The sequence below is a fragment of the Ochotona princeps genome, chromosome 2 (genome assembly GCF_030435755.1).
Source record: "Ochotona princeps isolate mOchPri1 chromosome 2, mOchPri1.hap1, whole genome shotgun sequence".
NCBI classification, from domain to species: Eukaryota; Metazoa; Chordata; class Mammalia; order Lagomorpha; family Ochotonidae; genus Ochotona; species Ochotona princeps.
The window spans coordinates 108,827,683-108,840,534 of NC_080833.1; the positions used below are offsets into that span (position 1 = coordinate 108,827,683).

The 12,852-nt window shown below is 54.1% G+C and overlaps 1 protein-coding gene across 6 annotated transcripts in view; it reads right to left on the reverse strand.

Moving 5' to 3' along the window:
- LOC101528235 (small conductance calcium-activated potassium channel protein 3) overlaps positions 1-12,852 on the reverse strand; it is a 218,587-nt gene that overhangs the window by 120,606 nt on the left and 85,129 nt on the right. The window contains exon 1 of one of the 6 annotated variants that reach the window (XM_058660361.1): positions 2,029-2,051. The exons of 4 other annotated variants lie outside the window; for them this stretch is intronic. The gene's annotated coding sequence lies outside the window, so the exon portion shown is untranslated. Of the gene's footprint in view, positions 1-1,851; positions 1,871-2,028; positions 2,052-12,852 lie in introns of those variants that run through there. One more of the 6 variants, XM_058660363.1, reaches the window with a different exon arrangement.

Sequence of the window (12,852 nt, forward strand, 5' to 3'; positions counted from 1 at the left end):
ATATTAGATGTTTGCAAGGGAGCAAAAGCAGGCGATGTGTGAAGTGGACAGCCACCTACTCCCTAAAGCTCCCGATTCACAAAAAGGCAAGGACACAATCCGAACAACAGGTAGCATTAATGTGCATGATGGCGGGCTGGCCCGTGCCACCTGCATTAGATTCTCTACGTCCCTAGGGGCCCAAGCTGGGGATGAGGGAGCTAAACCCCGACAGCGTCAGTCACCACCCACAGTTCCTGGTGGAGGAATGGGACAAAGGTGGATTGGAACCCAGCAGACCTGGGCGATCTCACAACAGGCAATCCCGTTGCTGGGACCTCACTCTTCACCTACCAACAAAGTCATGGTGGGACAGAGGGTGGGACAGCCTGAGGTAGGTCCTGACTGGAGATGGGGGCTGGCCAGTGGAGCGGGCATGGGTCCAAGCAGGAAATATTTCTGGAAGCCAGCATTCTCAAAATAAAAACCCATCAGGCTGGGCTGGGGATGGGAGATAGCATTTCTCTGGGGCCCTCCACTGTGTCCCTTCCAGAAGAGGTGGACCCTGATGCCTGAGGGACAGAGTGCAGCTCATCACGAGTATGCTCAGGCCTGAGTGTGGAGGGTGGCCTGGGGATGCTGAGTGAAGCCAGTGTTGAGGGCTGTGTCCACCCCAGGTCAGTCACTACCCGCCCCCTTCACTGGGTGACATCCCAAGGCAGACAGGAGAAGGTCATCTGGGAAACCATGCTCCCAAAATATCAAGTCCTGCGGGTCACCCCTCCAGGCCACACATACCCTTCCAATTAAAGAAATGGTTTCCCGGGCAAACGGAGGGGGAACTGGCATCTCTCATGAATTCTCTAGGGCATGCCTGCTCATCATTTATCATCCTGCCCTACTTGCAATGCAGGCAAGGATTCCAAGAGATTTTATCCATTGTGATTACCTGCTTGCCATGTGCCACGCACGGCGTTAAGCGTGGAAGGAGGAAACCCCCAGGGTGAGGGCTTTGTGGCTGCAGCTGGCAGTGGTGGCCTTCAGCTGGCTCACCTAGGAGCTGACTGGACCCAAAGTGAGTGTTAAACTCACCTCTGCTAGGTGGAGGAACAGGGATGGGTAACACAGCCACCTACTTCTTAGCTCTACACTGAGACGGAATGAAACCAGATGAAGATCTGCCCAGGGGTTAGAGAAGAGCAGACAGAAGTCCATTAGGTACCCATGGCACAGCCACATGTACGATGGCTATCTCTCAGAGCAATGATGTCAAAATCTCTACAGGTATGGCCTGCACCCTCTTGTTTGTAAAATGAGACCACTGGCTCCAAGGTGCAGGCTAGAACTGAGAGTAAGAGTGCAGGAAGAGGGGCCCAGGAGGTGGAGGCAGCCATTACAACCCTGAGACATCACCCAACACACGCATTAGCCATGAAGCCACAGTTAGAAGGAAAGCAAGATGCCATCGAGTACAACCACTCGCCTCTGGAAGAATCCTGGTGTGTGGGGCCTCTGTTCCTTCTCGATTATCTTCAGGGATGAGGAACTCCCTTTCTCACAAGCCAGCCCTTAAGAGACTCTACTTTGACTTTGGAAAAATCTGTCTTCTGGTTTCTCAATGCTTGGTACCCAGAAAAATTCAAAAAACCCATGCCTCTGGCATCACACATGCCTGTGCCAGCGTCCTCAGGGAGCATTCATTCTCCAGGCCTGCAGGTGTCCTGGGGGATCATTAACCCTAGTCACAGGCACTGGGGCTCCCAGGACTCTGCTCACAGGGGCAGGCAGCCCTACCCACTCTGCTTCTATGGGTACAACCCAGCAGCCTCCAAGTTCGCTTGTCCCCTGAGTCCCGTATCCCAAATCTGTCACCTGTTCGTGCTGCTTTCTACTCTAATAAACAATCGGCTCCTGATTGCCTCCCATCCTCCTCTGCCTGCAGTGGCCAGCAGTGACATCACTTGCAGTGGCGCCAGCCCCTTCCTCCTCCCACAGCTTGTTTGAATGCACACTGGGCCCTGAAGATCCCCACACCAAAGAGGGGCTCACAGAAAGGCCTCTTGGCTCAGCCCCAAGATCTGTCATCCTGGCAGCCTGGGGACCTCAGAGGGACAGGGAGTCACTCTCCTCCTCCCTTCCAGACTTGGGTCCAACTTTGCTTCACTGTGATGGTTGCCTGGCAACCATTTACCCCTCCCCTTGCCAAAGCCATGGTCCCTTATTTACCCCACTATAGAAGCCCTCATTTTCCTAAATGTTCTAGAACATTTGAAACAAATCATGTGCTTCCAGAATGGATTGCCTTGAAATAATTTCATTTTCTCATATTAAGTTAACCGTTGTTGGAAGAAAAGGAAGCCTGAATGGGCAACGAGTAAATCCACCGCTTACAACATTGGCATCCCCTGTGAGTGTTGGTTCAAGTCCTAGCTGCTCTGCTTCTGATCCAGCTCCCTGCTAACGTGTCTTAGAAGGTAATGGAGGATGGCTCAAGTATCTGGGTCCCAGCTACCCACATGAGAGACCCAGATGGAGTTCCTAGCTCCTAACTTTGGCATGGCCCACTGTGGCCATTTGGGGAACAAACCAGCAGATGGAAGATCTCTGTGTGTGTGTCTGTATGTGTCTCTTCTTCTCTCTATAGCTCTACCTTTTACATAAAATAAATAAGCCTTTAAAATAAAAACAGGGCCTGGAGTGGTGGCCTAGCAGCTAAAGTCCTCATCTTGAACGTGCCTGGATCCCATATGAATGCCGGTTCCAATCCCGGCAGCCCCACTTTCCATCCAACTTCCTGCTTGTGGTCTGGGAAAGCAGTGGAGGACAACCCAAAGCCTTGGGACCCTGCACTCACATGGGAGACCTGGAGGAAGTTCCCGGCTCCTGGCTTTGGATCGGCACAGCACCGGCCATTGCGGTCACTTGGGGAATGAATCATCGGAGAGAAGATAATCCTCTCTGTCTCTCCTCCTCTCTGTATATCTGACTGTCCAATAAAAATAAATCTTTTTTAAAAATAAAATAAATAAAATAAACTAAAAACAAAAGAAGGACTATTGGGCACTTTGCCTAGCAGTTAAGATACCCACATCCCATAATAGAATGCTTGCTTCAGTACCCACCCACTCATGATGCCTGCTCCTGCTAAGGCACACTGTGCCAGGCAGTGGCCAGGGCTTAGAACTGTGGAAGAGCTGGACTGAGTTCCTAACTTCAGCCATCCCTCGGCCATTATGGGCATTTGGGGAGCAAACTACTAGATGAGATCTCTCTTCCTGCCATGTGGAAGAAAAACAAAAAACAAAGCCCTTTCTGCAGCAGGAAAACATTTGACTCTGCAGAAAGCTGTGTGTCCCTGGTTAGACCAGGTTCCCAGCTAGAACAAGCCTGATTTGGCTTGTCCCAGGCCTGAACTCTCCTCTCCCCATCCTGCCCAGGCCATCCGCCATGCTGACACACGCCAGACTCCCACATTCTCTACAGCTACTGTTGTCATTAGTTTCTAAGAAACTCCAAGGGCACAGGTACATTCAAATGACCCGGCAGCCATAGAAGAGCCTCCACAGACCCTCAGCCTTGTCGCCCCAGTACATCACCTTTCCTCCTTTCTTCTGCAGCCCCTGCCTGGTGTGCACTGGAGGCTGTCCAGTGGCCAGGGCAACCCTGTGAGCCTGTCTGCACCTTCCACCTGTGTTAGAAGCATCCAGGGTATTGCAAACACATTTGCATGCCCACACTGGGCAAAACCATCCCTCAAGTCTGGCCATGCTTGGACCACACAAACATGTTTAAGACACTTGTTAATCCCACACAGAGAGGCAACCACCCAGCTTCTGCAAGGCACCTCTGAGGGCTGCTGTCCAGTTCCTGGATGAAGCCCAGCTCTATGGCATTCCCCAGCAGTAGCTCCAGATCTCCTGGAGTTCACAGTGTCCTGACCCATTGCTGCCAGAGAAGGGGAGGCGGCCAGGTCTCCACCATCACTCAGATGAGAAGGGAAGGAGGCCTCTCAGGCCGTCCAGACCAACTCCACCAACTTCACAGGCAAGAGACGCAGAAAGAGGGCTGTACCCTACCCAAGGTCACACACGGGCAATAGGGCCAACACGGCCCATGTCTTCCAAAGGCTGGGCTGATTTTTTGCCACACCTCCCCAACCTGCCCATCAACCCCATTCCTCTCTCCACCCTGCCTGCAGGTGCCTGACTCAGGCACGGGGGTACTAACACTTCTCATTCAGGTGCAAGCCAGGAGAAATGACGATTACCGACTTCAGATTCTCCACTTTGTTTTTCACATAAAAACCCAAACACTCCAAAATAAACCCAGGGAAGAACAGCCAGTTGGCATAATGTGAGTGGCACCTCCGTACCACGTAAGGGGTGGACCTGCTGTTTACAGAAACTCAGCACAGGCCTGCCGTTTGGCCCAAGCTTTCCAATTGTTTGCCTGTGATGGACGATGTTGATAGAAGCGGTGGAGACCAAACACAGGCTATTAATAGGCTGAACATGGTCCTCTTGTAACTCTCCCTCTGTCTCTCCCAAGTCCTCTGGCACCAAACTGTTGCCAACCTGCCTACCTTGTGCCTGGAAGTGCCATCAAGTCCAGCCACGGGGTACCACAAAAGCCCATGTCCTAGCTGGTTCACTCAAAGGCCAGAATGAGATGAGGGGCCTGTGCAGAGCTTTGAGGGGGCTGCAAGGCGGGTAGGGCCCCTGCCCAGCACAACACATGCACAGATGAGCCATCCACACAGTGATCAGATGCTTGCCCAGCTCCTCCAGTCATCCATCCTGTCTGCTGTCTTGCTCCCAGAGCTTGAGGCTGCCTCATCTCCAGGGAGGGGCTTGTGGCCCCCTGACTGGGTCCATGACAGCCCTCTCCAGGCGCCCCTACAAGGGGACACAGTCAACTGAGACCCACCAGGACCTGCAACACCACAGACCCATCCTGAGGCTGTCATCCACTGACCCATGGGCCCCCACTTCACAAACTGGAACTATGATCCCCACTCGGCAATGAATGAGGAAACTGAGGAGGGGGAAGATCCGGGAGGATAGTGCCATTTGCTGAGATGACCTTGCCTGCTTGCAGAGAAGCTAGACTTCAAGCCAAGGTATTAGCTCCCAAGTCCACAGCCACACTCCGACCCCATCTCTCTGTAGACGGGGTCACTCGCCCCCCTGGCCAACTCCACTGGAGCCAAATTCGCCAGCCCTCTCCCTCTGAACCATATGCATCTCCTCAGCCACAAAGTGTGTCCTGAGTCCGGCCAGCTGTTCCCCCACCTGCACAGGGCAGACACCACAGCTGCACTGTTTGGCTTCGCCACTGTTTTTAAGGAAAAAAAAAAAAACCTGTCCTGCTTCCGCGTGGCCAAGAGGAAAGTGCACATGATGAATGGGAGAACAAGCTTCCAGCCGAGAGTTCCCAGGAACTTGAACCTGGATCTGCCTCAAGCACCATGGACTCCCCGTTGGTCCGGAGAGTCCCATGCACGCCCACCAGCCGTCTGGCCTCATTAACATGATGAATAGTAATGATTAATATCAGAGGCTCCAAAGTGCCCCAATGGCAATGGTGAGTCATACGCTCACCCTGGCACTGTGGCATTCATTGCTGTGGGGTCCCAGTGCATCAGGGTCCCCTCTCTCTGTCCTTCTGTCTCTTCCGTGTCTCCCAAACCTCCACAGTACCCTGCAGGAGGCCCCAGGGAACAGGGCAGCCATTAGCAAAGCCTGAATCTGGGCTCATAGACAGACATCATTTTGCTAGATCAAAGCAATTATTAGTAGACACTATTTTTAGTGACGCGGTGTCAGAGCGCCTGGATTAATTGCAATTATATGTCACTCCTTTAAGGTTTATTCCATCAATTATGGACAGTTGCAGTCATGTGTTCAGCTTGCTTTAACCCTTAGTGGCTTAAACTTCCAAGCTCCCAGAAAAAGACAAATATTGTATTTTCTTTGCTACTGAACTATTGTGTTCTGGGTGGCACTTTAGCCCTTTCCTGTTCACAAGACATTCATTCATTCATTCACAATTTCCTATCTGACCCCTGAGAGATCAAGAGAGCTGTTCCCACCTCAGACAGAAACACGGAGACTCAGAGTGTGTGGAAGCCATGACCTAGGGTCACAGAGCTGGGAGCCCCAATTCTTCTCACACTTAGTCACCCAGATGCTTCCAGGTCTCCCCAAGAGGCCAGCAAATGGGAGCCGCACAGGGACTCTGGGAAGAGACCCCCTTGCCCCACCCTGCCCCGTCTCATCCTTGACTGGCTTCTGTCACGTTCTGGCCAGGACCTGCAGTGCCCTTCATGGTCCCAGAAAGTCAGGGGTAAGCAGATCTGCAGTTCAAGGCCCCATTCTCAGATGGGGAAACTGAGGCAGCAGCCGGGAGCGGCCCAGTAGAGTTGAGAGAGGATGCAGGCTTTCCCTCCTTTGGCTCCTGCCAGAGCTCTCACCCCAGTGCTGCAGCACCCCTCTTCCTCTTCCCTCCATCCTCCTCCTGCCCTCCCTGTGCATGGTTCCTCCCGCCTGTACCACTGCTGTAGTCTGGAAACTGAGGGAAACCGCCCTTGGCCGCTGGGCTCCCCTGGGTGCTGGAGTCATGGTCTCTCCACTCTGGCACACAGAAGGCCCTCCACAACATTCAATGAGTGGCCGAGTGGCCAAGTGGCTGAATGGAGACAATGCCATGCCTTGCTCCCCAGAAGAGAATTCACTATGATCACCCCACGGCCAATTTGATCACTCAGGTGGTAAATAGCTCTGAGAATCGGTACTCAAAAATTGGAGTCACTTTTAATTCCCTCGCCCTTCTGACTAATCAGATACCTATCTATTTAGAACTCACTGTCAAAACCTTCAGATGCAACAGCTGGAATGGGAGACCTAGGAACAGAGAAATCCCAGCCAGCCAGCCCTTGGGCTCCCTCATGTGGAGGGGCTGTAGTAGGCTGGGGACACAGAGTAGGGTAATGAGGCAGAAGGTGGCTCCCCATCCACAGCTGCTGTCAGGGCCTTCTGCAGAAGGGGAGTCCCTAGGCTGGAAGTGCCAGGGCCAGAGCCCATGGGCAGGCTCTGCATTGGGGGAAGCACTGAGTTCCGACCTCCGGGGTCAGGCACAGGAAGCTCCTGACAGTTCCCTGCGCAGATGTCACCATGAGCAACTTGCAGTGACCCTGACTCAGCTGCCTCTTGTTACTCGGGGACAGAGTGGGTGGAGAGAGGATTTGCAGCCCCCGGGGAGGGAATTGCTTCATTGAGGGGACACAGCTGGACCCAGGGCTATGTGCTGTGGGGTGGGCTGGGTTCCAAGGGAAGGAAGGTGCTCCTTTGGACAGGAAAAAAAGGGGCCAGGCAGGCAGGGAGCTAAACGGTGTGGGGGGGTATTAGGAGGGTCCACTTGGCATGGTGGACTCAGCCCTCTGCCTCCAGCCACCACCAGCAGCTACTGACCATGCTGGGACAAGCAGCAGCCAGAGAGGGATAGACAAGTGCGTACCATGGCAGGTGTTGGGGGATGACTGGCAAGGAAGGTGGTCATAGGCTCAGAGATCTACAGAATCCTCTCATCTCCCAGGCCAGGACACACAGGTCCTGAGGTGGTCAAGATCACCCAGAGAGCCAGATTTGGAATCCAGCTCAAATCCAGCTCCCTGGAATGTCCCTTCTGCTAGACTCCATAACAAGTGACAGAAGGCAGAGATGGTGCCCCCTCACTCCTTAATGCCTTTCCAAAGTTCCCCACAACCTCTGGGGAAGAAAGCAAGGCTTCTAAGCACCTTGCCCAGTCTGATCCCTCTCAGCATCACACTCCTTCAAGACGCACCATGTGCTTTGGCACCTCCGGGCCTTTGCACATGCTTGCCCGCCAATCTCTTGCTCCTCTCACCACTGCAGCCTCCAGGGCATCTCGCAGGCAGCACATTCCAGAGCTCTCCAGGAGCTCATCTCAGCATCATGAGCTCTCTGAGAGTGGCATCATTCAAGTCACTGTCCTCACTCGGCTTCTCCCCCAAGCCGAGAACCCAGCCTGGGGCATGGGATGGATCCATGGTTGTGGAACCCATGATCTAATCAAGGACCAAAGGGACCTCTGGCTGCTGCTGCCTTAGTATGTGCTGCTACAGAAGAGCCTGCACCTCAGGGATACTCCTAAGCCTCTGATATTCATTCTACCAATGCCAGAGGGCGGTAGGAACCCCCTGGGCCAAGCAGCAATGGAAGCCCAAGAGCCCCCGAGTGGATGCTGAGCCAGGTCACTGGGGAGCGACAAAGCAACGGGAGCCAGCCTGGTGACAACGTTCATTTGTCCGTGAAATGACCACAGCTACAGAGTGAACCACAGCTAGCAGCCCCTAGCTGAGCCGCTGCCTCTCCTCTCCCCACCCTACCCCATCAAGGCTCCATACCTCCAAGCACCTCCACTAGACAAGCAGTAGATCCCATCACCCTAAGAGACTCCACATCTCCAAAAGACCCTATGAGGGCTCCACGAGATCCGGTTCCATCCTCCATGCACCTGCCCAATTCCACTTTACCCTACACAGAACACAAACAGGGGATTCTACTTGGTTCACATCCCCTGAGCACCACCAACTGGCAGGGAGGGAAGGTGCCCGTGTGAAGAAAGACAACAGCAGGACACGGCCTGGCCTTGAACAAAACCCATCCCATACACCTGCTGGAGCCAGGCCTCACCCTGCACAGGGAAGGGCACTGGACTCAAGCCCAGGAGCACTCTGACCATCCCCCACACCCCTTTAGCCAGGCCTCAGAGCACCCGAGCCCTTTCCTAGTGGCTCTCAGCCACGTCCAGAAGTAGCCCCAGGGCTGTGGCCACCGGTGTGTTTGGAAGGACAGAGCACAGAGACAAACACAGACGGGATGAGGTGCCGGCAGCCACATACCAGAGCTGCTTCAGGGAGCTGTGCAAGCTTTGCAGAGGGCACCCCACCCCAAGCTCCTGGCCAGGAGCAGGGGGAGGGGCCCGCTGGGCAACGGACAGGTCACAGGTCAGGGGGAGGTGGGGCCCCGGCAGGCAGGGATTTCTAAGATTCAACCTGAAGAAGCTTGGCAGGAAGGCTCGGGCCACCAGGGCACTTACCAACTCTGGCTGATCTGTTTGGCTCTTGCAATTTATCTAGTGTTTCCAGAAAGGTCAGTGAGTGGTGATTTCAATATTGTAAAAATCTGTAGAGCTGCTCTGAAAGAAATGTACAAATTTCACAGGTGCGTGCCGGCTTAGAGCTAATACCTGTGATCAAATGCGGCTGTTCTGTCTGAGTGTGCTTTGGACAGGATTTGGCGACTGACTGGTTAGGGATCCAAGGGGCCTTGTGCTATTAAAAGTGTCCCTGTGTTTGGGACTGGCAGAGAGCAAGAGAAATCAAAGGCACTTGGGAAGGTACGGCTGCAAATGGAGGGAGAAGCGGTGAGTAAGATGACAGAATGCCCTGCGCGGGCGCCTGGTCCCCCAGGCAGGGAGCTGGTGAGAGGGATGCTGATCAAAGACAGGTGCGGTCCACCTCCTGGGCTCGGCTAGCTTTCTGTGCTTATTAGCTAAATGCAGGCTTTCTCATTCAAAGGGGAACAAACAGGGAAGCCACCTGAGGACCAGGCCAGACAGCATCCTCCCCACCCCACCCCCCCGGCATCCACAAGGCAAATACCTTTTTCCCTGGGCCTCCAGTTGATGCCTCACCCTCTCCCCACAGCTCAGCCACTTCCTTCCTGTCAGCCTATGATGCACAGCTTCCTGCCAGGACAGCTGAGCTCAGGGGCTCAGTTTTCCCCCACGGTCAGTATCAAGGCACAGAGAGGAGTGTTCCCAAAAAAGCAGCCACCCCCACCCCCACCAACCCCCAACAGCCAGAACCCCCAGGCCACCACAGACTCACCCCCAACCCCATGCTGGCACCTGCAGATCCTGTCTCCCAGAAACTTCTGCGGGAACCTACACATCCAACCCCGGAACCTTCAGCTTATAAAACGCCCAGCTCCCAGCCCCACTCAGGACACCAGAGTCAGCCAGGAAAACACAGGCTGGCCCTGGGGTCACCGAGACGGTGGGGCAGCAGGGTGAGCGGGGGCTCTTCTGACAGTCATTTAGGCAGGGCATAAGGAGCACTTCTTGGGTCTCACAGGTGCTTGTACTATGTCCCTGGACCCCAACCCATGACAACGAAACCCCATGATGATCACACATCACCCTACAACAGCGAGCTCCAAACCTGGTGACAGATTTGCACCCCTGGGCATTTCACAAATCCCCACCCCAGACTGTACTCCTGTACCCCTAGTAGCGCTGGACTCCAGCGGTCAGAAGCAGAGCATTTCCTAGAGCTTCCCAGGTGACTCCAAGATGAAAAAAGGTGCTGTTGTTACTCATCAATGAGGACCAGGACTGTCCCAGAGGTGAGGTCACCCACCAAAAGCCATCTGGCTGAATTCCTGCCAGCTCCCATGTGCAGCCCCTTCTGTGTCCCAGCTTCCTGCTAAAACCCTTCAGGCCTGTCTAGCCCACTCTCCTCCCCCACCTTAAGGCACCTGCAGGACTGTGGGGAGGGGTCCTGACAGGAGGTGATGGCATCTGTGGGCCCTGCCCCTTGCTCATCTAGTGGTATCCTCAGGAGTGAACCAGAGAGGGGGACCCAACCCAGCCATGAGAATACCCCAGCCTGGGGGTTGAGTCACTTCTCCAGCAGCTGTGTGGCTCCAAATAAGGCTATTTACCTTGTCCATCCCTGCTCCAGGCAACAATGGGGTCCCCTGGAGGGACCTCCTTGCCCTGTCCCTCACAGTTCTTGGGTCTGAGCAGGTGTGGATGGAAGAACATCCATGCCTTCCTCCTAACCCTCACTCCCACTAAGCAGGGTCCACATGCAGCGCAGGTGCCCACAGACCCCTGGCTCTCAGCTGAGCAGACAGTGCACCTGGGAACACAGGCTGCAAAGCACCTGCCAGTCTAACAACAAACCACAGCCCAAGTCTGCAAGCTCCACCTCACCTGGTCATACCCCACAGAGAGGGTGGGAGGCAGCAGAGAGCATGCAGAATGACCCTGCCCATCTAGAAGACCTTACTCCCCACCCTGGTGCACTGACCTGTAGCTTCCACCTCACCACAGCCTCCACCTTGCCGAATGCCAGGCAGAATGTGGCTGACCTCTGCACCACCCTCTTCTGCGCACCTGCCCTGCCCTCCCTGACTTTCAGGAGATATTTTGGCCTCTCAGGTTCCAGGGTCCCAATGCCTACTACACGCTGCATGGTGTCACAGGCCCTGGAGGAATGCATCTATAGGGTCAGACCCTACAGAAAAGACAAAGTATTATGGTCATGGAACAGATTGGACAGTCAGCAGGCCCTGCTGGGTGCTCGGCTGTGCCACTTTCCAGGTTCAACTTGCACATCCATAAAACATAGCAGCAAGAGAGGCCACTTCAGGATGTTGTCATCAACACCAAACAAGATGGTTTAGGGGAGGGATTCGCTAAGAAAGCTATGCATTCTTTTATATCTCTGTGGTCCCAGGTCCTGGTATGGGCCCCAGCTTAGAGCTCGAGGCTTCAGAAATCTATTGAACCCCAGCAGCTTCTCCGGGAGGTTCCTGCCCACCCCGCAGCCATACTATGTTCCCCTTGCCCCTATCCAAAGAAATCAGCTGCCTGCCTCTCCTAGCACCTGCCTAACCTCCAGGGAGGGAGTCACAAGACCGCTTCAGCCTGAGCTCAACAGCCCCAGGCTTTCAGGCAGCACCCAGACGGTTCAGAGTACAAGACACCTTGGTCCCCATGACCATCCTCACACCCGGGCAGGAGTGTTCCATCAGCAACCTGCTCAAAAGGCCGGGACAGGATGTGGTTGGGAGCCACCAGGTGGGAAAGCACAAGACAGAACTCTTCCTGACCCCCACAAGGTCAGGAATCCTGGACTAGCATCCCTCCAGCCGCAGACACCTTCTCAATCTTCACGCACATACAGTCCCAGGAAGAGACGCTTGGCCAGCGTTAGGATGCCATACGGCACTTCATGAGGGCCAGAGCCTGGGTTTGAAGGAATAATGACCCTGAGTACTTCTTAGAATGCTCTGCACAGGAGACTTAATGAAGCCAGTTCCACACAAGAAGTAAGCACCAGCTGTGAGTCCCAACCACTCCTGCCGTGGGGGCTGCCCCCTGCAGGCAGGGTCAGCTGCACAGAACACAGGACTGCCTGCCCGGAGGGGCCGGAGCTGGCAACAGGACCTGCCTGGGCCCCGCAGGAGCCATGGTACCCATTCCACATGATCTGGACAGGAGCCCTCACCCACGCCCCTCTCTGTCTCTCTTCCAGTCTCTCCATTATGCAAATCAACTCACTACACAGATTTGCATAATTCATGTATTCTTAGTACACATTCTTGCCAGGCTTTTAGACTTCATACAGCCATTCTGCCACCTTTAATGGAGAGTAAGATACCAGGTTCTTGCTGCTTTTTCTCATTAAACATAAAACCAGTCTCTAAGCCTTACGTTGGGGAGTCAGTGGCAAAAACAAAGTGTCTTCTAGCTGGAAACATGACCAAACCCAAAGCGATACTTTGGCCAAGTGCCATGGTTAGTCCTCCACCTGCATTCTATATGGTGGCCAGTTCGAGTCCCAGCTACTCCACTTCTGATCCAGCTACCTGCTTATGGCCTGAGAAGTAGAGAAGGATGGCCCAAGTCCTTGAGTCTCTACACCTGCATGGAAGACCCAGAAGAAGCTCCTGGCTTCGTTGTGACCATTTAAGGAATGAACCAGCTGATGGAAGATCTTTATCTGTTTCTCCCTCTCTCTCTGTAATTTTGCCTTTCAAATAAAAATAAATTCTAAAA